At 46.4% G+C, this 25,104-nt stretch overlaps 1 protein-coding gene across 2 annotated transcripts in view; it reads left to right on the top strand.

The window, feature by feature from the left end:
• The window catches only part of AXDND1 (axonemal dynein light chain domain containing 1), a 147,199-nt gene that overhangs the window by 121,508 nt on the left and 587 nt on the right, over positions 1 to 25,104 (top strand). The window lies entirely within an intron of this gene.

Below are 25,104 nucleotides of genomic sequence, written 5' to 3'. Positions count from 1 at the left end.
CTCCCTTACTCTCTGAAGCAGCGCAGGGGCCCGTGTGAGCCCAAAAAGATGATCGTTGGGTAGGAGTCAGCAGAGTTTTTGTCCCTGGAACCGGCCCTGTAAGTTCCAGCAGGTGGCAATGGCTGGCCCCCTTCAGCGGCCGGGCCCTTGATCCACGTCCGAATGGACCGACTGGTCAGTCCGCCCCTGACCAGGACCCCACATAGTGGGGATGGCGTGTAATGTTGCTTTGAGTGAGTGAAAAACTTATATAGCGCAACACATGCAAACTGAATTGCCTCTGGGCGCTGTATCCATTGCCTGGTTAAAAACCTTTGACCTCAGAAGAGATGGGTTTTAATCCTTCTCCTGAAGGCCAAGTGGTCCAACTACGATCGGATGGTGGTTGGTAGCGAGTTCCACAGCCGAGGTCCCTGGACTGCAAATCTTCGATCACCTTTGGACTTGTATCTGGCTTTGACCACTGGATCCTGCTTGAGTGCACATCTTGGCACTTGGTGCAACATGTATAGCTGGCCACAAGGAGCTATACCTCTAGGGCCGTAATCCATCCCTATGGAGAGCAGACGCTGAAGACCCTTCGATGTTATGCCCACCATGAAGGGTAAAGCTTGGTCCCTATATAGGGTCTAAGGACATGGACAAGTAAGACAAAGTCACCCCATTTATTGGACCATTACTGTAATTTCTGTTACTTGCTTTACAGTTAGTGCAGTAATATCTTGAATGGTATCCAATTATGCCCTTAAAACTATCATGAAACTGCTGGCTGATGATTGGCCAAGCATGCACTATGACCCGCATGCTTGGCCAATCACAGCTTGCAAAAAACGGAGAGCCATAATTGTCCAAAGCCAGGGTGGCTTTGGCCAATTATCTCAGGGGGTTTAGTACACGCCCCACACTATATAAGGCCGCCTCCCTGGCAGCCTTGTGTAGTGTGTTGCGGTGGTTACAGAGAGAGACATTTTTTGAGTCAGATAGAGCAGGCAGGCTAGTCAGTTAGTTACAGTGTGTAGAGCGGGGTTATACAATTAGTGGACCTCCAGCTGTTGCAAAACTACAAGTCCCATCATGCCTCTGTCTCTGGGTGTCATGCTTGTGGCTGTCAGTCCTGCTATGCCTCATGGGACGTGTAGTTCTACAATAGCTGGAGGTCCGCTAATTGCATATCCCTGGAGTAGAGGATATATATGCATCCCAGGTGTTGTGTGTGTGTGTATATATTTATACACTGTATTGAGTTCAGCTAGATCCGCTCTTCCCAATATACTGACAGACAGGTGATTGTGCTAGCTGCAGTATTTTCACTTGGTGTACTGTCTGTGTCCTCTGCACAGTGTGTACCTAAAGCTACGTCAATAGATTTGCTGGTGTTCTCATATTAATTCATACAGGCAGGGATCTGCTCATATCAATACCACAGGCAGGGATCAGCAAGTATTGTCAGTATTTGTGCAGCTACATCTCCCTGCAGGCCATTAGTATGTCTGGAAGGACAACAAGGAGAGACAGAGAGTCACGAGCCGATAAAAGAGGGCAAGCAGGCTCTGCGTCTAGAGGCAACAGTGCTAGTCATGGACACGGTGCATCCTCATCAGCACGTGGCCGTGAGACAGGCTTGTACTTTTTTTCGGCAGCTGGCCGTGTTGAGCCGCAACATGCCGAAGACTTGGTAGAGTGGATGACCAAGCTGTCCGCATCCTCTCTCACCCAGTCTCAGGGTACTTTGTCTGGCAAAGCAGCTGCCAACGCAGCCTCTTCCCTCTGCTCAATTGCATCAGTCACTCCTTCCCTAGCCCCACCATGTCCTCCTGAGGAGTCCCCCGAACTGTTTGACCACAGTGTTGGGTACATGCTGCAGGAGGATGCGCAGCGTTTTGAAGACTCCGATGATGGTACACAGCTAGAGGAAGGCAGTAACGTGAGCCCAGAGAGAGGGTGTGCCCAAGAAGGATAGCAATCTGGCAGTCATGTTCCCCCAGCTGCAGCATACTGCCAGGTTTTCTACAGTGATGAGGGAGGGAATGATGAGGTCACTGACTCCATGTGGGGGCCTGATAGGAGAGAGGAGAAGGAGGAGGCACATCTCCAATGAGGCAGGATGCCCTCCAGGGGCCAGCTTAAGGGCAGCACACCGACTACATCACAATGCAGAGCTACGCATGTGCAGGGCGCTGCTGTCTCTCAGCATTATTCCAAAAGTTCTTTGGTGTGGGCCTTTTTTGAGATGAGTGCATCAGATCGCTCCGCTGCTATTTGCAAGATATGTCTCAAGCGTATCTCGCGTGGCCAAAATATCACCCTCTTGGGCACCACATGCTTGACCAGACATATGTCGACCAGCCATGCAGTTCGTTGGCAAGCGTACCTCAAAGACCCACACCAAAGTGGACCTCTTCTTGCTCCTCATCAGCTGGGATCTCCAACCCCACTATACCCTCAGTCCTCTCTGAAGCCTGCACTGATAGGACTGAAGGTATAGAATTAGGTGTGTCACAGCCAAGTACTTGCAACGTCAGATTTTACCAGGCAAATTTGCCTGCCCCAGCTGCTGCAGCGCCAAAAGAAGTTCTCTCCCAGCCATCCACATGCCCAGCGGTTGAATGCTAGCTTAGCTAAATTGCTAGCACTTCAACTGCTGCCTTTCAGTTGGTAGATTCTGCTCCCTTCCGTGAGTTTGTGGAATGTGCGGTACCTCAGTGGCAAGTTCCCAAGCGCCACTTTTTCTCACGGAAGGCGAGTCTGGCTCTCTACCGGCCTGTGAAAGTCAATGTCTATGCCTCGCTGGACAGGGCAGTCAGTGGTAAGGTGCATATTACCGCTGACTCATGGTCCAGCAGGCATGGACAGGGATGTTACCCATCTTTTATGGCGCATTGGGTGACTCTGCTGGCAGCTGGGAAGGATGCAGGACAAGGTACAGTAGTGTTGGAGGTTGTTCTTCCACCACGCCTCCAAAATGCTACTACTGGTTGTGACACCTTTCTCCTCCACCCCCTCCTCTTCCTCTGTGGCCTCTTCCTGTGCTGATGTGTCCCTGGAACCAGCGGTGCTCCGTAGGCGTACAAGGTGCTATGCAGGCAAATGGAGGCCATGCCATGCTTGAGCTGGTATGCTTGGGGGGAAGGAGCCACACTGGGGCAGAGGTTCTGTCAGCTCTGCAGGGGCAGCCTCAGAGGTGGTCCTCTCTGCCCTCTGACAGGAAAAACTGACCCATGTGCCCTGTTTTGCTCATGTCCTTAACTTGGTGGTGCAGCGGTTCTTGGGCAGGTACCCCGGCTTACAGGATGTCCTAAAGCAGGCCAGGAAACTTTGTGTGCATTTCCGAGGGTCATATAATACCAGTGCTCGGCTGGCAGACCTCCAAAATGAATACAACCTGCCCAAGAACCGCCTAATCTGTGACATGCCCACCAGGTGGAACTCCTTGTTGGCAATGCTGCAGCGGCTGCACACGCAGCAGAGGGCCATCAATGAGTATCTGTGCCAATATGGCACCAGGACAGGGGAGCTTGTTTTTTTTCCCCCATGCCAGTGGGCCATGATCAGGGATGCATGCACTGTCCTGTCACCATTTAAGGAGGCCACGAGGATGGTGAGCAGTGACAGTGCATGCATCAGTGACACTGTCACTCTTATTCACCTGTTGGAGCACACGTTGCTTGGAATAATGGACAGGGCCCTTGAGACAGAACAGAGGGAGGAAGAGGAGGCCTTCCTTGCCTCTCAAGGCCCCCTTTATCCAGACAGTGTTCCTGCTTGCCCGCCTATCACACAGGAAGAGGAGCCTAGCACTCGGCAGCAATCTTTAAGAGATCAATTACAGTCCCAAGAAACCCATGGACTTGTACGTGGCGGCCGAGGATCATGTCGTCCTCAGTGACCCAGAGGACTCTGCATCGAATGCCTCAGCAAACCTAGGCTGTATGGCCTTCCTGATCCTGCAAAGCCTGCGGAAGGATCCTCGTATTTGTGCTATCAAGGAGAGGGATCATTACTGGCTGGCAACCCTCCTTGATCCACGTTACAAGGGTAAGGTTGCGGACCTTTTCTTGCCGGGGGAGAGGATGAAACATCTTCGGGAGGCCTTGCAGAAAGGTCTGTGCAACGAGTTCCCAGAGACTGGGAGGTTACAAAATCCTGGTCCTGGACAATGTGTTGCTGAGGCTTCGGTCGGTCAAAGAAGGAGCGGTGGAGAAGGTGTCTGACCGATGCATTCAGACAATTTTTTAGTCCGCAGCCCCAAGGTATGACCGGTTCCAGCAATCATCGCCAGCGTCTGTTTTACATGGCGTGAGACCTAGGGGCAAGATCAGACTTGGACACCTTTCCCACCGAAAATACTCTGGCTTACTGGGTCTTGAGGATGGATCACTGGCCAGAGCTTGCACAGTATGCAATTGAGCTACTGGCCTGTTCTGCATCCAGAGTTCTTTCGGAACGCACATTACGTGCTGCTGGAGGCTTTGTAACCGATCACAGGGTGCGCCTCTCCACCGACTCGGTCGATCGACTGACCTTCATAAAAAAGAATCAGCACCTGATGCTGATGTAACTGAATAATTTTTTTGGAAATGTCAGATCCCTTCAAAACTGCCTATGCTGATGCTGAGTGACTATCCTGTTATGCTGAGTGACTATTCTTTTCCTCCTCAATGATCATGCTGATAGCTTGTAAGAACATTTTTGGTTCTGGGCACCGCCACCAGTGGCTAAGGCCCAATTTTCAGCCCCTGTTTAACCACTTAGTCACCGCCCTATAGACGACCCGGCGCATCACGGTAAATCGCCGCTGATAGCGGCAGTTTACCACGTGATCGCTCCGTCCAATGACGGAGCGATCACTTGTAAACAAACCGGCGTCATCCTCCCTCCCCTCTCTGTACCGAACGGTACAGTGTGAGAGGAGAGGGGGAGGGATCGGATGGCAGCACGAGTGATGTGGGCTGGATCTATGACAAATGCAGTCACAGATTCAGCCATCCCTGCCCCAGAACAATAACAACATTACATAACATAATAATAACATAACAACATAACCAAACTGTGCAATACTCTGCAATACCCCACACTACTCTGCAATACCCCACAACGTCGCCTATGGGGATTTTTAAGTAGCGAAGTTTGGCGCCATTCCACGAGCGTGTGCAATTTTGAAGGGTGACATGTTGGGTATCAATTTACTCGGCGTAACTTCATCTTTCACATTATGCAAAAGAATGAAGAAAAAATACTAAATTGTATAACAGAAACAAAGAAAATTTTTTTTTTTTTTACAGAATTTTCAGTCTTTTTTTTCTCTTATAGCACAAAAAATAAAACACCCAATAGTGATTAAATACCACCAAAAGAAAGCTCTATTTGTGTGGAAAAAAAGACGAAAATTTCATTTGGGTACAATGTTGTATGACTAAGTAATTGTCATTCAAATTGTGAGAGCACCGAAAGCTGAAAATTGGTCTGGTTATTAAGTGGGTTTACGTGCCTGGTGGTCAAGTGGTTAACAGGGGCGGTAATTACAATTTTTGATGCAATACTTTGCAGCAGGGCTTATTCCTGCGCTCCAACTAGAGTATCTGAGAGGGGTTGCAGTGTTGTGGCACCAACACCAGTGCTGAAGACCCAATTTTGTTGCCCCTGTTCAACAGGGGCAAGTATTTACAATTCTTGATCTAATATTTCACAGCAGGGCCCATTCCTGCGCCCACCAAGAGTAACTGTGAGGGCTTACAGTGTTGTGGCACCAGCACCACCAACAACAAAGGCCCAATTTTTCTGCCCCTGTTCAACAGGTGCATGTAATTACAATTCTTGATCTAATATTTCACATTCCTGCACCCACCAAGAGTAACTATGATTTTCTATTTTCTAAATAGGTTCCTTTAAGCTAGTGCATTGTTGGTTCACTTACCTTTTCCTTTGATTTCCCTTCTAAATTGTTTTTTTTTCTTTGTCTGAATTTCTCACTTCCTGTTCCTCCTCAGTAAGCCGTTCTGACTAACCACAGCTCGGATGATGGTGGCAAGCTTACTGAGGAGAAACAGGAAGTGAGAAATTCAGACAAAGAAAAAAAAAATTTAGAAGGGAAATCGAAGGAAGTTAAGTGAACCAACAATGCACTAGCTTAAATGAACCTATTTAGAAAATAAAAAACAAACCTTTACAACCCCTTTAAGTGTCTCTTTGCCAGGGAGAATAGGTTTTATTGATTATAGTCATTCCTGCAGTGCCCCCCCCTTGATGGCGCGATTTCTCGCGGAACGAGCGGTACATTCGGCATCACCCCCCTGGACTGCTTGGCTTTCCTGTATATACAGGTCTGTCTGTATGTATCCGGCCGGGACATCAGACTACAAGGCTTTCTAATCACTGCAAAATTGTGAGTGTTTAGTATGTACATTTTTTTATATTAAAGTTTCAAAAGGTTTTACACGATCGAGGCCCCTTTTTTCATATCTATGCAACATGAACATAATTGTTTTGGAGTAATGGAACGAGGTGATGATTCCTATTAGGCGGCTTCCATCCAAGCTTTTGGCTTCGCAATCCTTTACATCTTCATGTTACCTGGGGTCCCCTATAACCAAGGGACCACCGGGATCTGGTAAGCAGATTCATATGCTTTGTCGGTGGAGAATTTCAGCTGATTGGTTGTCACTCTGTATTGGTGATTCATCTGACTACACAGTTTAAGGACTCTTTTTTTTTCTTCACTGGTGAAAGAGCATCTTACTATATTATTATATTTTTCCATTGTGGTCACAGATGTGATCCAACTTTTATATTTTATATTATTTGACACGTGGACTTTTGCGGAAGGTTCTATGCAATATTTCACATGTTTTTTCATTAACACATAATGACTGTTATGTTGTTTTCTAGCTGATCATTATAATTCACGTTTGTTTTATATGTGTTCACACCAAAGCTGTTCATAAGGTTTAGCGCAACTTTTTTTCTTTCCACAATCTTATCACTGTTTAATGTTACACAGTAAGTTGCAGCTTCACATTTTGCAATCACTTGTATACCCATTTGGTTTATGGGTTTTTTCCTTTGTTTTATTAGCGCAGTTTTTTTCTCCCTTTTTTTCAAACCTTATTATACGCTTACCTGTAGGTAAAAGTGGTGTAACTAGGTTTACAACCACTTTAAGGTTTCTTGGCTGTCGCCTGGCAACTCAAGCTCCCTCCATAAATTTTCTTGCTTCTTCTTGAGCCACTCTTCTGCTGTCTTGGCAGTATGTTTTGGATCATTGTCAAGCTGGAAGACCCATCTTTAATGTTGTGGCTGAGGGAAGAAGGTACTCATCCAAGATTTTTGGCCCCTCAATGCGGCAAAGTCAGCCTTTACCTTTAGCAGAGAAACCGCTCCCAAAGCATAATGTTTCCACCTCCCATGCTTGACTGTAGGGATGGATTTATTAGGGTCAGCGTCAGCATTTTTCTTCCTCCAAACACGAGTAGTCAAGTTAAAGAAAAGGTTCACCCTAAAACAATTATATACCATTACATCCAGCATACTTCCAACATTTTTTTTTCGCTGTACATACCGTCTTATAGTTCTTTTTCACCCAGCTTCCAGGTTCACTCGCGGCGGGAGTAGGCGTTCCTATGAAGAGGCGTAGATGATTGACGTGCAGATAAGGCGCGTCACGCGTTCCGAAAATAGCCGAACTGGGACTCTGCTGTATACGGTGCCTGCGCAGTCAGCTCTACATGGCTCCTAGTCTGTGCGTAGGCGCCGTATAGAGCCGAGTCCCAGTTCGGCTATTTTCGGAACGGGTGACGCGTCTTATCTGCACATCAATCATCTACGCCTCTTCATAGGAACGCCTATTCCCTGCGGGAGTGAGAACCCGGAAGCTGGGTGAAAAAGAACTATAAGAATAAACTATAAGAATAAAAAAAAAATACCAGCATACTGTACATGTCGGAAGTATGCTGGATGTACTGGTATATAGATGTTTTTTTAGGGTGAACCTCCGCTTTAATGCCAAAGAGATCAATTTTAGTCTCATCTAACCAAAGCACTTTCTCCTAATACTTCTCTGAAGCATTTAGATGTTCATTAGCAAACTTAAGACGGGTATGTACATGAGCCTTTTTGAGGAGGGGGACCTTGCAGGCCCTGTAGGATTTCATTCCAGGGTGGCATATTGTTACTTATGCCGCGTACACATGACCATTTTTAATAGTCTAGAAAAAAAAGTTTTTTTCAACCCGATTCTTGTTAAGCCTGCCTTGCCTACACACAATTGTGAAAAAAAATTCTCGAGCAAAGCGCGGTGACTTACAACACGTACGACAGCACTATAAAGGGGAAGTTCCATTCGGAATGGGGCCACCCTTGGGGCTGCTTTTGCCGATTTCATGTTAGTAAAAGTTTGGTGAGAGACAATTTGCGCTTTTTAGTCTGTTACAGCGTGATGAATGTGCCATCTCCATTACGAATGCTAGTTTCACCAGAACGAGCGCTGTGATGCTGGAACAAAGTAAATAAATTGATCAAGATGAAACGGTCCTAAAAATGTCCCAGTGATAATGGAGCAATAAATGTAGCAATAAATGGTATTCAGCTGGAAACTGACAACACCGCAGTGCAGGATAAAATCATCAGTGAAACCGCCACCACATAGACAGCCTCTTACCAGATCGATAAAAGGGAATAGCCTTAAACCGCACAGTGATAGCACCGGGTCCAGGGGAATCCAGATCCAATCCTCCACGGGAAAGAACCAGCTGCCAGGGGAATCCACAATCCTCCACAGGAAAAAAACCGCTGCCCCTTCACTCGGAAGTTCCGTGGGTCACCAGAACAGAAAACAGGCCATAGCGTGATACCGTTTAGGGGTTTTTATTTCAGTAAAAAAGATTGTACTTACAATTAAGCAGAATCATAAAAGCATTTAAAATTGGTGCCGGCCGGCAACGGATGAGCCCTTCCTCATTCAAAATGAGCGCGGTAGCGTCACTGAGCGCACGTCCCAGACGCGTTTCGTCATAGGTTGACGTTTTCAATCCCCAAGCTGTTTTTCCTGTGGAGGATTGTGGATTCCCCTGGCAGCTGGTTCTTTCCCATGGAGGATTGATCTGGATTCCCCTGGACCCGGTGCTATCACTGTGCGGTTTAAGGCTAATCCCTCTTATCGATCTGGTAAGAGGCTGTCTATGTGGTGGCGGTTTCACTGATGATTTTATCCTGCACTGCGGTGTTGTCAGTTTCCAGCTGAATACCATTTATTGCTACATTTACTGCTCCATTATCACTGGGACATTTTTTAGGACTGTTTCATCTTGATCAATTTATTTACTTTGTTCCGGCATCACAGCTGGTTATATTGAGTTGGTGCAGTTTTTTTTCTTTTTTTCCCATTTGTATCTATGTGTGTATGCACTGTTTACTGCTGCCTCCTGGTTTAGCATACCTATATTTTTTTATTAATTTATATTCTTGGGTTAGCGCAAAATTTCTTGTCTCCACCTTCTTAAATTGACAGGACTATTTTTGTACCACACGAGCACACGCTATGTAGCCAGTCTGTGGAAGCCAGAAATATTATTGGTTGGTAGGGGATCGAATACTTATTTTACTCACTGAACTGCAACTCAAATTATAACATTTGTATAATGTGTGTTTTGGGGGGGGGGGATTGATATTGTCTATCATTTAAAATACACCTATGATAAAAATTAGACCCTTTATTTCTTTGTACAGTTGTGCACATACGTTTACAAACCCTGGCAGAATTTATGATTTCTTGGCCATTTTTCTGAGAGTATGAACAACACAATTTCTTTCACTTGGTGTGTGACTGAAACCATTTATTATCAATCAACTGTGTTTACTTATTTTAAATCCTGACGACAACAGAAACTACCCAAATGATCCTGATGATACATACCCTGGTGATTATGACCTGATAACATGCATACAAGGGGGTTTGAATGACTTAAAGGTAACCATCCTCACCTGTGGTGTGTGCGTAAAAGGTCAATGAGTTTCTGGACTCCTGACAGACCCTTGCATCTTTCATCCAGTGCTGCACTGACATTTCTGGATTCTGAGTCATGGGGAAATAAAGAATTGTCAACGAATATGTGGGAAAAGGTAGTTGAACTCTATGAAATAGGAAAGGGATATAAAAAGATAGCCAAGTAATTGAGAATGCCAATTAGCAGTGTTCAAACTCTAATCAAGAAGTGGAAAAGGAGGGGTTCTGTTGAAACCAAACCACGGTCAGGTAGGCCAACTAAAATTTCAGCCACAACTGCCAGGACAATTGTTTGGGATGCAAAAAAACAAAAAAAAATTGCAAATAACTTCAGGTGATATACAGGACTCTCTGAAAACACGTGGTGTGGATGTTTCAAGATGCACAATAAGGAGGCACTTGAAGAAAGAGAAGCTGCATGGTCGAGTCATCAGAAGAAAGCCTTTACTACACAAACGCCACAAAGTATCCCAATATGCCAAACGGCACAGAGACAAGCCTCAAACCTTCTGGCACAAAGTCATATGGAGTGATGAGACCAAAATTTAGCTTTTTGGCCACAACCATAAACTCTACGTATGGAGAGAAATCAACAAGGCATATGATAAAAAGGTACAGAGTCGTATTGCTGATGTTTTGGGGATGTGTGAGCTACAAAGGCACAGGTAATTTGGTCAAAATTGTTGGCAAGATGAATGTAGTATGTTCTCAAATAAAACTGGAGGAACATTTACATTCATCAGCCAGGAAGCTGCGCATGGGACGTACTTGGACATTCCAACAAGACGATGGGCGATGCACAATGTTATATTCAATAAAATGTATATTTCTCTTTCGTCCATGGACGGACACAGCTCCTTATAATCAATCTTGACTTGTGGGTTATGTTCCGTCTATTAGGAGAGAACTAGGCAGACATGTTAGATATTTAAAAACATGTAACTTTAGCAAAGCTGAACAGCCCCGCCCAGTGGGTGGTCCCTCTGGTCATAACCCCTCACCCTGCACTCAGCAGCCCCGTTTTTTTCTGCCTAGTAGAGGAGAAGGACCTGGCTCCCTTTGGGCCCATGGTCCTGAAGAATTAAAAATTTGTATTTTTCATTTTTTTTTGATCCTGAGATCTACTATCAACTGCCGGCTGGGTGACAGGCTGGATAATATAGATCCTTGTAGTCCCCCCAGTCTGGCCATCGAGCGTGAGCAGGCCTTAGCTACGTGCTGGGTCGGCCACGACATGCCCCGTTTGCTCCAGGGGTGGCCGGTGAGCTATAGGCTCTGGGGTTCGCATATGACTGGGCTACTGCTGTCTAAGTCACAGTGAACCGTGGCCAACAGCTACTCCGTACTGCTCGGAAGTAGGTCTGTCAGGAACGCACCAGCAAGTTCTCGCACGGACTGGTAAGTAAGGTTCCCCCTGTCTTGGCAGGACGGAACAACTGGGCATTCCTGGGGAGGTTGACTAGGGGTCTCTCACCTTTCCTTTCTTCTCTCCCTTTCTTTTTCCTCCTCCCAATGTGCTGTGGTGACTGGGCCTTGCTGTAGACTTCGAGTGGTTCTGAGTATGTACATCTGCTGTCGTCCGGACCAGTTTGCGTCTATGGCTCTGTGGGTGATGATGTGCGGCCGAGTAGCCGCAGAGCGCTATGCTGGACATGGTGCTCGGCAGGTTGGAGTGGATTTTTGCAGCCATTTCCACCCTTGGTGTCCCCAGCTATTTCCATCTTGCCGTTTCACGGCATTTTGCACTGGTGCCACTAGGGGGAGCTGGCGGCACTCCTTGTCTCCTACAGACGCTCGTTCCGATGTGACCTGCCTCTCTGGTGCGGCTGTTTTCAGCGGCGCCTGCATGGTTGGTGGTGTTGGAGGCGCACTCCTGTGCTTTGGCCGGGTGATGTGATGCGGAAAGTTCACGCCGCACACCTGATTGGGACACACATAAGGCTTTGTGTGCAGCCCTGTCCTTCGGTTGCAATGCTATCCACGGACCTCCTCACCCAGACGCTCCTACTATCTATCTCTTGTTGGTATGTACTTTCTCACTCTTGAATGCACTGCTGCTGTGGCTCATTACTGTTAGAAACGGACAATCAACATATAAATTACGATTTCTAATAGGTACTGTGAAGCAATTGCCTATATGTCTCAGTTTATTGCTCCCTGCTTGTTTAAGGCTGTTAATGGTATTTACCCTTCTGCAGCCAGTCCTGTTTCAAATGTTAATTGCTCTAGCCCTATGTTTACTGGTTACTGTGATTAGACAAGTGGCTCATGTTAATTATGCTGATTGCTTCATTGTGATAATTATCTCTCTATATGCGGAGCCGAACCGGCTAGATACTGATTAGTTCAAAGAAATATCCTTATTCCAAAGGATCTGTATGGAAGCCCCAGTGTGAGGGGGGCGGAGATTTGTCATTGTAACAGTTTTGGAAATGACATATAAGCTGTGTGATATAACATTAAAGTCTGTCTTGTTCTAGCAGTAAGCCTGGACTAATGTGTGGCTTAATGGGCGATCTCAGGAATATTTCTCCTAGTGGAATATTGGGGTGATGTTCTTATGGAAGAAGGGAATCTTTGACGGGGATATCATACCGTTACCGTCACAATTGGTTGGTAGCAGTGGGATTTTCCCTTCTATTCCCCTTCACACCCGGATTCCAAGCAGACACTGGAAGAACTACTGGAAGTTCGTGGAAGGATTGCTAGCAACAAAACCAAGCGGGTCATCATAGCAGAATCAATGGAGCTAGACCAGGAGGACGGGATTGCAGCAACGCCAGCAGTACAAGAGATGGAGACACCAGTGATTCAGGAAGAGGAATCACCAGCCAACAAGCTAATGAGAGAGAAGCTAGCTTGGTTCGGCCCGAACCCAACGCTGGATGTGGTGCTGAAAGTGATGGACCTGTTAGTAAACGCAGAACTACAGGAGGATAAACAAATAAGAGACGCAGAGCTACAGTTAAAATTGGCAGCAGTCCAACCAGCAGCCGCACATTCTCCAAACAGTGAGTACAGCACAGCAGACGCAAGGAAGATTCCGTTTAGCGCTTTTAATGAAAAGGACTGTGAGATTGATAACTTCCTGGCGGATTTTGAGCGACAATTTAACCTGCACCGAATAGCTAGAGGAGAGTGGGTTTCAATATTGTCAGGCAAAGCTTCTGATGCTTTCCGTACCGTGCCAGATCAGGATATCCATAGCTACGCCCGGGTTAAAGAAGCGCTCCTGGCTCGTTATGCAGTAACCCCAGAGTCCCACCGACAGAAGTTCAGGGACTCACGCAAAACCACGAAAGACTCTTATGCGGAATGGGCATGCCAGTTGTCCCGGTCGGCCTCTAACTGGGCTAACAGCAGCCAGGCCACCACCGCAGAGGACATTTTGCAACTAATGCTCCTGGAGCAATTTTACAATCACATCCAGACGGACGTCAAAGACTGGGTGAGAGATCGCAGGCCCATGACTCTACCAGAGGCCGCTAAGTTGGCGGATGAATATGCAGATACTCGCAAGACGAACCAGGTCACACCACAGGAACAACCTCCACCACAAACGGTGCCCTCACACCCACCAACCGCTAGATACCAACCTCCTAACAGACCGGTGACATCTAGCCCTCGCTATCCACGCCAGGAGGGCAACGAACAACGCTGCTTCCGGTGCAAACAGCTGGGTCACTTCAAGCAGAATTGCCCCATGAATGACAACACCAGGTCAAATTGGTCTCAACCTGGGTACCGCCCACCAGCAGCAGCCCATTGTGTAGACTCGGCTTGGGATCCCCAGGAGCTGGGTCGGGAAGAACCATTGGGCACCCCTTACGAAGCCCTCATGGTACAATCTGCTATTACGGACAACAGGGAACACCATTGTCAGCTGGTCATGGGCTCCAGCCCTGAGCCGGAGGGGCCCTGGAGGGAGCTGGGCAGAAAGAGGCACCGCCGTCCACCCTTCAAGAAGAAGAGGTCCTGGAAGCCGTATAACAAGCTGACCTGGGAGGAGAAGAAGCGACTGGAGGAGAGGGAGTCGCAGCGGGCGTCCCAGATGCGGGCCGAGATGTTCGCCAAGGGCCCACCGGTGGCCCCTTACACCACCACCCAGTTCCTGATGATGAAGGACCACGTGGAGAGCCTGCAGGACATGAGCAAGCAGGAGCTGATCCGTGAGTACATGGAGCTGGAGGAGTGCATAAGCCGCATGGAGGAGGAAAACAACCACCTGAGGTCACAGCAGGCTGACCCCCCCAGGCTCCATGAACTGGAGATGGAGCTGGAGAAGCTCAAAGAGAACCGGCAGCTGCGGAGGGAGCAGAGGGTGGCTGACCCTATGGGGCACTGATCCCCCCCCCCGGACTCTGAGCACCAGTGCTACAGCATTTCAGCAAATATAACTTTTTCTTTTTATGAATCTCCTGTGATTGTCACTTCAAAGCCATAACCTGCCCCTCCCATAGCGGGACACCTAGATGGCGGCGCACAGACCCATTCGCTGTCTTCACACTGACTTCTGGTGACTCTGCAGATCTCACACAGACTTGGGGACTGACCGGCGTGTGATCTGACGACCCGGTGACATACCTGAGTCGGGAGCAGTTGCCAAGGGAGGTCAGTTACGCCAAACGGAGTTAACCTCGGACTAAAAGCTCTGAACCCGTCAACCCTACTGGACCAGGGAAGGTCCAACCGGGTTTGCCGGAGCAGGGAGAAAAAGGGGGGCCATTGTGATGCAATTGCCTATATGTCTCAGTTTAATGCTCCCTGCTTGTTTAAGGCTGTTAATGGTATTTACCCTTCTGCAGCCAGTCCTGTTTCAAATGTTAATTGCTCTAGCCCTATGTTTACTGGTTACTGTGATTAGACAAGTGGCTCATGTTAATTATGCTGATTGCTTCATTGTGGTAATTATCTCTCTATATGTGGAGCCGAACCGGCTAGATACTGATTAGTTCAAAGAAATATCCTTATTCCAAAGGATCTGTATGGAAGCCCCAGTGTGAGGGGGGCGGAGATTTGTCATTGTAACAGTTTTGGAAATGACATATAAACTGTGTGATATAACATTAAAGTCTGTCTTGTTCTAGCAGTAAGCCTGGACTAATGTGTGGCTTAATGGGCGATCTCAGGAATATTCCTCCTAGTGGAATATTGGGGTGATGTTCTTATGGAAGAAGGGAATCTTTGACGGGGATATCATACCGATACCGTCACAGGTACTACATCACTGTTACAACCTCTACGGTAACCTGCTTTGCAAAGTCTTACTATAGGTTTATCCTACAAGTTTGATGGCATACCTCTCTAATTTCATATGGGTTTAAAGTCATTTTGACATATCCAGCCCAGCTGCCACTTTTTATATATATTTTTTTTACTATTCCGTGGCTGCCTTAGAGGTAAGAGCTGGTATGGTGTTCCTTATTGACGTTTAGTCTTTGGTTTCTCAGCCCATATCTTACTACATATTTATTATACAGTCCTGATCAAAAGTTTAAGGCCACTTGAAAAATGGCAAAAAAATCATATTTTACATTGTTGGATCTTAACGAGGTTCCAAGTAGAGCTTCAACATGCAACAAGAAGAAATGAGAGTGAGACAAAACATTTTTTGAGCATTCAATTAATTGAAAATAACAAATAAACTGAAACCGGCTGTTTTTCAGCTGATCAAAAATGTAGGACCACATGCCTTTAAAAGGCCAAATCTGTGCAAAGATGTGGATTCATTGTCATTGTCTGTCAGGTAGTCACACGTTGTGATGGCAAAGGCAAAAAAACTCTCCCTTTTTGAACGTGGTCGGGTTGCTGAACTGCACAAGCAGGGTCTCTCTCAGCGCGCCATCGCTGCTGAGGTGGGACGCAGTAAGACAGTCATTTGGAATTTCTTAAATGATCCTGAGGGTTATGGAACAAAAAGTTCAAGTGGAAGACCCAAAAAGATTTCATCAGCACTGAGCCGGAGGAACCAATTGGCTGTCCGTCAAGACACTGGACGATCCTCGACCCAAATTAAGGCCCTTACTGGTGCTGACTGCAGCCCCATAACCATCAGACGGCATCTGAGACTGAAGGGCTTCAAAAACAAAAAACTTCTTCAAAAACCTTGTCTCCTTGAACCCCACAGAACTGCTCGTTTGGACTTTGCAAGAGAGCACCAAACATGGGACATTCAAAGGTGGAAGAGTTTTATTCTCTCATGAGAAAAAATGTAACCTTGATGGTTTCCAACGTTACTGGCATGACAAGCAGATCCCACCTGAGATGTTTTCTATGCGCCACAGTGGAGGGGGTGCCATAATGGTCTGGGGTGCTTTTTCCTTCAGTGGAACAATGGAGCTTCAGGAAGTGCAGCGGCGTCAAATGGCCGCTGGCTATGTCCAGATGTTGCAGAGAGCATTCCTCATGACTGAGGGCCCTTGTCTGTGTGGTAACAACTGGGTTTTTCAACAGGACAACGCTACAGTACACAATGCCCGCAGGACAAGGGACTTCTTCCAGGAGAATAACATCACTCTTTTGGCCCATCCTGCGTGTTCCCCTGATCTAAATCCAATTGAGAACCTTTGGGGATGGATGGCAAGGGAAGTTTACAAAAATGGACAACAGTTCCAGACAGTAGATGGCCTTCGTGCGGCTGTCTTCACCACTTGGAGAAATGTTCCCACTCACCTCATGGAAACGCTTGCATCAAGCATACCAAAACAAATTTTTGAAGTGATCTACAATAACAGCGGAGCTACTCATTACTGAGTTCATGTTTGGAAGTTGGATTTCTGTTTTGGGGGGGGTTTCGTTTTTTTTTGGAGGTGTGGTCCTAAACTTTTGATCAGCTGAAAAACGGCCTGTTTCAGTTTATTCGTTGTTTTCATTAAATTGAATGCTCAAAAAATGTTTTGTCTCACTCTCATTTCTTCTTGTTGCATGTTGAAGCTCTACTTGGAACCTTGTTAAGATCCAACAATGTAAAATATGATTTTTTGCCATTTTTCAAGTGGTCTTAAACTTTTGTACACTTTAGAGCACATTTCGACAGTCAAGAACTATAGATCCCTGAAAGTATAGTCTTAAGTCTTAAACTTTTGATCAGGACTGTATTATCAATATTTTTTCTATCACAGAACTGTCCCATTTGAATATCAATGAGGTCCGTTTTTGGAAATCGAGAAACTTCCCACCATTCATAAATCTCTTTTTTTAATAAAATTCACTATCAAGTACATCTTGCTACTCTATATGGTATGCATATCTACTTTATGTATTGCTTTTCACTTTACCCACTTTTCATCTCTTTTATCGGTGGTTGTTGCAACTCCCTGGGTTCGCAAGCCAATCAGGCCTGTGAACGAGTCTGCGACTACATGTGTTGCCCCTGTCCGACTCTCAGGAGGGAGGGGTTGTCTTCACGAGTTTGCAGTCTGCTTTCCGACCAGTGCATTTGCGATGTGGTCTCATCAGGGTACAAGATGGAATTTCTTTCTTGTCCACAAAAACAGATTTTTTTTCCCCTCCAACCTTCATCTTCCTCCGGCTCGTCAGGACGCCCTGTTTGGGGCAGTGCAGGACCTGCTGAAGCGCAGAGTAATAGCTCCTGTGCCGTTGCCGAAAAGGCTTCAGGGATTCTATTCCAATCTGTTCGTAGTCCCAAAAGGAGGACGGGGTTCGTCCAATACTAAACCTCAAGGCCCTCAACTCAGGATGGAATCAGTTCGCTCTGTGGTCACTGCACTCCATCTGGGGGATTTTCTGGCGTTCTTGGACATCAAGGACGTATATATTGCATGTCCCCATATACACCCTGTTCCAAATTATTATGCCAATTATATTTTTTTCATTTACTTAAATAATTGATGTAAACAACAGTCATCATAATTCTCATGTTATCAGCTATTAAGAGTACAATTCAAATTTTATTGAACAAACCTCCTAATAACAGTTTTTTTTTTTTAATAAAAAACTTACAATGCACTGTTCCAAATTATTACACACAGTAAGTTTCAAAACACTTTATAGTTGTAAAGAACTGAAAATGATTTGTGTTTGCAGCAAATTTACTGAAATCAAAAGCTATTTCAATCAAACTTTGAACAACATTTTAACTTTTTAAACATTTTAACGGGTCACGTTACATTATAACATAGGAGCCCTTATTTGATAGCAGCTTCACAAGTCTTCCATCCATTGAACTTGTGAATTTTTGGACAGTTCCTGCTTAAATTTGTTTGCAAAATGTCAGAATAGCCTCCCAGAGCTGCTGTTTGGATGTAAATTGCCTCCCACCCTCATAGATATTTGCTTGAGGATGCTCCAAAGGTTCTCAATAGGATTGAGGTCAGGGGAGGATGGAGGCCACACCATGACTTTCCCTCCTTTTATCCCCATAGCAGCCATTGATGCAGATGTATCCTTTTGCAGCATGAGATGGTGCATTATCATGCATGAAGATGATTTTATTACGGAAAGCATAGTTCTTTCTTCTGTACCAGGGAAGGAAGTGGTCAGTCAGGAACTCCACATACTTTGCAGAGGCCATCTTTACACCTTCAGGGACCCTAAAGGGGCCGGCCAGCTCTCTTCCCATGATTCCAGCCCAAAACATGACTCTACCACCGCCTTGCTGACATCGCAGCCTTGTTGGAACAGGGTGGCCGTCCACCAACCATTCACTACTCCATCCATCTGGACCATCTAGGGTTGCACGGGACTCATCAGTGAACAGGACTGTTTGAAAAATAGTCTTCTTGTATTTTTCTGTCCAATGCAGCAGTTTCTGCTTGTGAGCATTGGTTTACTGGTGGCCAAATGGAAGGTTTATGCACAGTTGCAAGACTCTGGAGGACTCTACACCTTGATGTTCGTGGGACTCCAGAGGCACCAGCAGCTTCAAATATCTGCTTGTTGCTATGTAATGGTGTTTTTAGCAGCTGCTCTCTTGATCCGATGCATGGGTCTGGCAGAAATCTTCCTCAATGTACCTTTATCTGCATGAAACCCGTCTGTGCTCTGAATCAGCCACAAATCTCTTAATAGTGCAATGATCACGCTTAAGTTTTCATTAAATATCTAATGTTTTCATACCTCGTCCAAGGCATTGAACTATTTCACTCTTTCGGCAGCAGAGAGAAGTGTGGTTCTTAATCTCTAGGAGGCCGTCTATATACGGCCAACGGCCTCCAGCCACTGGGGGCGCGGGAGCCCGCTGCATCACTAAGATGTCGATGACCGTGCCTGGCGGCCGCGATGTCCGCCAGGCGCCCACGATCGGCAGTTACAGAGACAAGGATGTGGATCTGTGTGTGTAAACACACAGATCCACGTCCTGTCAGGGAGAGAGGAGACCGATCTGTGTCCCTTGTACATAGGGACACAGATCGGTCACCTCCCCCAGTCAGAAACACTATGCAGGGTACACATTTAACCCCTCCCTCACCCCCTAGTGTTAACCCCTTCAATGCCAGTCACATTTATACAGTAATTAGTGCATATTTATAGCACTGATCGCAGTATAAATGTGAATGGTGTCAAAAGGGTCCGATGTGTCTGCCATAATGTCGCAGTCCCAATAAAAATCACAGATCGCTGCCATTACTAGTAAAAAAATAAATAAAAATTCTGTCCCCTATTTTGTAGGCGCTATAACTTTTGCGCAAACCAGTCGCTTATTGCAATTTTTTTTTTACCAAAAATAAGTAGAAGAATACGTATCGGCCTAGACTGAGATTGTTATTTTTATATTGGGCTATTTATTATAGCAACAAGTAAAAAATTGTTTTTTTTGTTTATAGCGCAAAAAATAAAAACCGCAGAGGTGATCAAATACCACCAAAAGAAAGCTCTACTTGTGGGGGGAAAAAGGACGTCAATTTTGTTAAAGCGACGCAGTGCCGGAAGCTGAAATTTTACCTGGGCAGGAGGGGGGTATATGTGCCCAGTAAGCAAGTGGTTAATAATGTGGAACACCCTCCTTTAGTTTTTCCTTTAATTGGGCTCACCTGGCAATCTAATTGCAAACCAAGATTGTTTTCAGTGATCAAAAGACCCCTGAAACACAATGCCATCCATGACAAACTGGAAAAAAAATAAAAAAATGTAATCTTTGTGACACTAAAATAGAATTTGCATTATAATTTGGAACGGGGTGTATGGCCGGCATTAGAGATTTCTGCATTTTGGGGGGGGTCGATCACTAACAATTTGTGGCTCTCTTTTGGCCTGGCTTCGGCACCGAGGGTTTTCACCAAGGTGCTCTCCACGATCCTGGATGACCTCCTTCTGAGGGCTGCTTCAGACTCAGACTTAGAGAAGGATGTGGCAATTGCCAGTCAGACCTTCAAGACTCTGGTTGGGTACAGAACCTCCAGAAGTCGGTGTTGGTGTTGACTCAACGCCTGAAGTTCCTGGGCTTGATTCTGGACTCAGAGGCAAGCGTTTTTCTCCTTTTGGAAAAGTTGCAGACTCTTCAGGTGGCGGTGAAGCTGTTAGCATCCCGCAGGTGGTCGTCGCTGCGCTTTTTCATGTGAGTCCTGGGTCTCATGGTAGCCTCCTTCGAAGCGGTACCATATGTTCAATCCAACATTCGAGTCTTGTAGAAGGAGATCCTGTCCAAATGGGACAAGTCTCCATTGTCCCTGGATTGTCAGATCCGGGTGAGCTAACTAGCCAGGATCTCCCTGGTCTGGTGGCTGAAATCTCCGGGCCTTCAGTCCAGAAAGTCATTCCTTCCCTTTCGCTAGATGGTGATCACGACGGACGCCAGCCTGAACGGTTGGGGGGGTGTTGGGATGTTCAGTTGACACAAGGTCGCTGGCCACGGGAAAATTCCCGCCTGCCGATCAATGTACTGAAACTTTGGGACATCAGGCAGTGCCTCTCCACATGGTCACAGAGGCCAAGGGGGCGTCCAGTCAGGATACAGTGGTGGCGATCAGGGAGGAACAAGAATCTTGGCTGCAGCATCGGAGGTCGCTCACATCCTGCGGTGGGCAGAAAGGAGCGTACCGGCTCTATCGGCTGTTTACACTCCAGGCGTAGAAAACTGACAGCGGACTACCTAAGTCGCCTGATGCTGGACCAAGGTGAGTGGTCAATACACCCGAATGTGTTTCAACTCTTTGCCTGAGATGGGGCACACCAAACGTGGATCTCCTGGCTTCTCGACTTATTTGGAAAGTATTGAGGTTTGTGGCTAGGTCAAAGGATCCCTGGGTGGCCGTGATGGACGCGTTAGTGGCCCTGAGGGGACAGTATCGGCTGATTTATGCCTTTCCCCCACTGAAACTTCTTGCTCGTCTGCTCCGCAGAATGGAGACTGAAGGGATTCAGGTGATCTAATTTCCCCAGATTTGCATCGGCATCCGCCCCACGTCGGCGTACCAAGGACGCCGAGGCCAGAGGACCTTCTGTCGTAAGGTCCCATACTTCATCCTGCCTTACAGACGCTGGCTTTAATGGCATAGTTGTTGAATGCCAGGTACTAAGGGACCGAGGCCTGTCGGATTCAGTAAGGTCCACCATACTGAGGGCACGGAGGTCATCTTCTCTGAAGATTTCTCATTGCACATGGAAGGCCTACATCTCTATGTGTGAGGAGATGTGGCGTCCACGGCATATTCGGTTTCCAGGATCCTTCTCTTTACAGCGTGGAGTGATCAGAAACTTGTCTTAAGCACCATTAAGGGGCAGATTTCAGCTTTTGCTGTTTTCTTTCGACGACCGTTGGTGGCTCATCACTAGTGAGTATGTTTGTGCAAGGGGTCTGACATGTGGCTCCTCCGGTTCGTCCACCACTGCCTCTGTGGGACTTGAATCTGGTGCGCTCTGTACTTCAGAAACCTCCCTTTGAGAACATCAGCGAGATCCTCTTTTGAAGCTCTCTCAGAAAGTTGCTTTTCTGATGGCCATTACATCTGTCAGAAGGGTTTCTGAGTTGGCGGCCTTGTCTTGCAAGTCCCCATACTTGATCCTCCATAAGGATACAGCGGTGCTACGCCCGCAGTCTTCGTTTCTTCCAAAGGTGGTTTCGGTTTTTCATCTGAATGAGGACACTGTACTTCCGTCCTTGTGTCCTCGGCCGTCGCATCCCAAAGAGGTTGTATGTATCTGTCTACTACAGCTCAGTTTCGGAGGTCAGACTCACCGTTTGCGTCAGTGACTGGTCCAAAGGCCTGGCGGTCTCATCGGCCACCATTTAGACAGATCGTGATTCAGGCTTATTGCCGGAAGGGGCAGGCGCCTCCCTTTTCTGTCACGGCGCATTCGACCAGGGGGATTGGTGCCTCCTGGGCTTTCCGGGATCATGCTTCTTAGTTATGTACGGCGGTGACCTGGTCGTCCGCTCACGCCTTCATTTCATTTACAAGGGTGATGTGAGTGCATCTTCGGATGCTTGTTTCGGCCGCAAGGTTTTACAGGCGGCTGTTTAAGGTTGCATCTCCTCCATTGAGGAGCTCTGGTTGTTTGGGGTGAAGTTTGTTAATTGCTGTTACCACCCCTTGTTTTTTTGACACTGCTTGGGGGTCGTCCCACAAGTCAAGATTATAAGGAGCTGTGTCCATCCATGGACGAAAGAGAAAATAGGATTTTTGTACTCACCGTAAAATCCTTTTCTCTGAAGTCCATGGACGAACAGAGCACCCACCCCTGGGGTGAGGGGTTATGACCAGAGGGACCACCCCCTGGGCGCAGCTGTTCAACTTTGCTAAAGTTACATGTTTTTAAATATCTAACATGTCTACCTAGTCCTCTCCTAATAGATGGAACATGACCCACAAGTAAAGATTATAAGGAGCTGTGTCTATCCATAGACTTCAGAGAAAGGGATTTTACGGTGAGTACAAAAATCCTATTTTTTTACACTATCTTTTGGTCTGTCTATAATACCCCCTAGGGGTTCCAACCATTTTTTTCTTTGTTCCAACATGACAATGATCCAAAACACAAGGCCAAGTTGACCTGTCATTGGCTACAGCACAATAAAGTGAAGGTTCTGGAGTGGCCATCTCAGTCTCCTGACCTCAATATTATTGAGCCACTCTGGGGAGATCTCAAAATGTGCAGTTCATGCAAGACAGCCCAAGAATTTACAGCAACTGGAGGCTTTTTGCCAAGAGGAATGGGCAACTTTACCATCTAAGATAAAGAGCCTCATCCACAAATGACTTAAAGATGTCATTGGTATTAAGAATGGGGGTATTTAAACTTCTTGGTAATTTGGAAAGTTTCTGTTGTCATTATGATTTAAAAAGCATAAAACACAGTTGATTAATAATAAATGGCTTCAGCCAAACATTAACCATGAGTGAATGAAAAGTTTTTGTGTTATTTATATTCTCTGAAAAATGGTCAAGAAATCATAAATTCTGCCAGGGTATATAAGCTTATGAAAATGGTATATGGCGCACGATCTAATAAAGCATACAATAAAATAATATAACAAAAAAGGTGTAAAAATTATCAAATAAAGTCCATCTAAAAAGATGAGGGCTAATGTCCAAAAAAGTCCTGGTTGTCAATATATGGTGGTGGCTGTAGGGGGCACTTGGCGGCAGCACCTGAAGCAGAAGCAGACTTCTGAAGGAATCAAAGAAACAAAAAGGTAAGATGCGCCAATCTAAGTGCAGTGAGCCATAATTTATTAAATAAATAAAAAAGACAATAGAATGGCTACTCACAAAAGGAGAAATAACACAGGCAATGAATGAGATGCAAGCCTGGAGTCATTATGGTGTCGTCATCTATGGGGATCCATATCCAGGGCAGCTGCACGCTGAAGATGTTTCGCACACAGGGATCAGGAAACCGGAAGAGACGTTGAGATGCGGCGTGCGTTCCACTGCGGGGCGCAGCGTGCCGTCGACGCACCGGAAGTGACGTGGAAGTCCAGGCCAGCCAATCGGATAACGCGTTTCACAGTGTCAGCTGTTTCGTCAGATCCATCTATATAAGCTTATGAGCAATTTGGAGGGGATAAAATAAATTTTCCCTACTCTAACCACTCTGCATTCCATATGGATTCCTTCTGTCAGCTTATCAAGCCACCAGGACTGGTTTATACACAGGCAAGCTGCCTTTGCTGTCAAAGCTGCCCTAAGATTTTCCCGCTGCTTTATCAGCATCTGTTCCACCTATGTTTGCACACCAAACTACTACTATATCAGATACAAGTCTAAATGTATGCTTTATTTAAAACATTTGTACTAATTTCATTTTCCTTGGTTTATGAGGGTTTAAGTAATATAACACCACTGACCACCAATGCAGGGAGTGCTTAAAGGGGAGTTCCAGTCTTTTAGTGTTTATTAAAAGTCAACAGCTACAAAAAGTGTAGCTGCTGACTTTAATAAACAGACACTTACCTGCTCCACGATCCAGCGACGCGGCCGCCCAGAGCTCTGCCCCCCCCCCCTTCCATTCATAGTGTGGGCACCACGGCCGTGACGGCTTCAACTGGCACCAATGCAGATGGAAGATAGGAAAGATCACTGGTGCCACACATCCATGGAGTCCCTTTGGTGGTATGAGAGAGACAACCTGGGGGTCCTACCAGGCCAAGCCCCCAATGCGTTTCACTCCACCCCACAGAGCAGTAGTCATTGGAGGTGCTGTTTTTTCTTTCCTAAACTGGCAATAATGTTGGCGGGGGTTTATTGCAGTCACTGGCACCCATACTCTGGGTTATTTTTTGCAGACACTGACACACCAATGCTGGAAATCATCACTTAGCCCTCTTCCACACAGGCGGACTCTGTTGCTACGGAGTCCGCCAGCTCAGATCTCTCTGCTGAGCCGGTGGATGACAAGTCCCTCGTTGCTCACTGAGTGGGGAGGGGCTTTGTGCAGCGCTCCTGTCTCCTATGGGGAGATCTGATGAAAACGGACAGAATGTCCTTTTCATCAGATCTCACCCGATCCAATATGGACAGATGGTGACGTATCGCCATCCGTCTGATTTTTGCGAATCAGATGTCAGCAGACATGTCAAAACTGACAGGCGGACCTGAACGGTCTGATCGTGTGAAAGGGGCCTTAAAGAGAAACTGCAGTCTGCTCACATGATTTGTAATAAAAACATATTTGTCATTCTTTGCATATTATTTTATATATACACA

This window comes from Rana temporaria, chromosome 7 (assembly GCF_905171775.1).
Source record: "Rana temporaria chromosome 7, aRanTem1.1, whole genome shotgun sequence".
In the NCBI taxonomy this organism is placed as follows: domain Eukaryota; kingdom Metazoa; phylum Chordata; class Amphibia; order Anura; family Ranidae; genus Rana; species Rana temporaria.
Note: the sequence above shows the minus strand (reverse complement) of the source record. Positions and strands in the feature narration are given on the sequence as shown.